The sequence below is a fragment of the Aptenodytes forsteri genome, unplaced genomic scaffold, assembly GCF_000699145.1.
Source record: "Aptenodytes forsteri isolate BGI_AS27 unplaced genomic scaffold, ASM69914v1 Scaffold8, whole genome shotgun sequence".
NCBI classification, from domain to species: Eukaryota; Metazoa; Chordata; class Aves; order Sphenisciformes; family Spheniscidae; genus Aptenodytes; species Aptenodytes forsteri.
In genome coordinates this window covers 1730718-1732406 of record NW_008796218.1, presented here as the reverse complement: position 1 = coordinate 1732406, position 1689 = coordinate 1730718, and the positions used below count along the sequence as shown (strand labels likewise).

Below are 1689 nucleotides of genomic sequence, written 5' to 3'. Positions count from 1 at the left end.
AGAGAGAGAGAGAGAGAGAGGAACAAAATCCAGGAAGCAGGAAAAAAACCCAAACATAAAACCAAGAGGTGATGCAACTGCTCACTGTCTGCCAACCGACGCCCAGTCAGCCCCTGAGCGGCGACCACTGCCCCCCCAGCCAACTCCCCCCAGCTTGTATACTGAGCATGATATCATATGGTATGGAATATCCCTTTGGCCAGTTTGGGTCAGCTGTCCTGGCTGTGCCCCCTCCCAGCTTCTTGTGCACCTCCTCACTGGCAGAGTATGGGAAGCTGAAAAGTCCTTGACTTAGTATAAACACTGCTTAGCAACAACAAAGACATCAGTGTGTTATCACATTATTCTCATGCTAAATCCAAAACACAGCACTATACCAGCTACTAGGAAGAAAATTAACTCTATCTCAGCAGAAACCAGGACACAAGAGAAAACAGTAAGTTCTTTTAACCCCTTTTAACACTGTGTAAATATTTGAGATATTTTAATTGTTGCCATGATCATACATTTTTTGTGGAATAATTATGACAGTCCTGATTTCATCCACCTTTTTGTTACTGCAGGTCTACATGCCTTTCAAGACTCTATCCACCGAGCTCGAGGCCAAAAGAACTTGGGGCCAAAAAAGTATATCTGACACTTTGCTCAGAAGTTTGTGGTCCCTCTGGTTTCTTCTGGAAATAAGGTTCATACTCCTTGGCCACCGAACAGTAAAGAGGTCTTTCACACGCACAAGCCCTTATTCTCAGTCAGCAGCAAGACAGCTGGAGTCCTCAGTTCAGCTCTTACCATGGGAAGGTTAAAGCAGAGTTCTGGCTGAAGAGACATGACTGATTTCCTCTTCCAGAAAGACTGGTTGAGCTTTCAATGCTGGGAAATACTGGGAAAATATTGGTGCAAGGAATGACCAGGGAGAAAGCCCTGTGTCTGTAATTTGCACTTCGTACATCGGAAAGCCTTAATCTGACCTATTAGTAATAAAAACACTTTTGTGTAGTATTAAAGATAGAAAAAGACCATAATTTTAACCAATAAACACCAAGACTAACTGGAAAGCAAGTGAATGAACTTGTTGGAAGTGCAGTGATAAATTAAAAATATCTTAATCCTACATCTAGAAACTAGAGTCCAATTAGTGCCAGAGCTACATATGAGAAGCAGCAATGAAGCTCTAACACAACCGAGAAGAGGAGAGAGGAGAGGAGTAGGATGTAAACTTCACACATTAGACTGAACAGTAACACCTGAACTTACGGTTTGGTAGAAAACTTTTTCTTAAAGGTAATACTATACCTTGACTGATAATCAAATCAGTCAAACAATACAGTAACAATCAATTATATGCCAACAGGTCAAGGGAGGTGATTCTGCCTCTCTACTCTGCTCTGGTGAGACCCCACCTGGAGTACTGCATCCAGCTTTGGAGTCCTCAGCACAAGACATGGACCTGTTAGAGCAGGTCCAGAGGAGGGCTGCAAAAATGATCAGAGGGATGGAACACCTCTCCTATGAGGAAAATCTGAGAGAGTTCAGGTTCTTCAGCCTGGAGAAGCGAAGGCTCTGGGGAGACCTTACTGTGGCCTTTCAATACTTAAAGGAGGCTTATAAGAAAGATGGGGACAGACTTTTTAGCAGGGCCTGTTGCAATAGGACAAGGGGTAGTGGTTTTAAACTAAAGGGAGTAGGCCC

The 1689-nt window shown here is 43.4% G+C and overlaps 1 protein-coding gene across 1 annotated transcript in view; it reads right to left on the bottom strand.

Moving 5' to 3' along the window:
* Positions 1–1689, bottom strand: part of KCNQ1 (potassium voltage-gated channel subfamily Q member 1) — a 371368-nt gene that overhangs the window by 106847 nt on the left and 262832 nt on the right. The window lies entirely within an intron of this gene.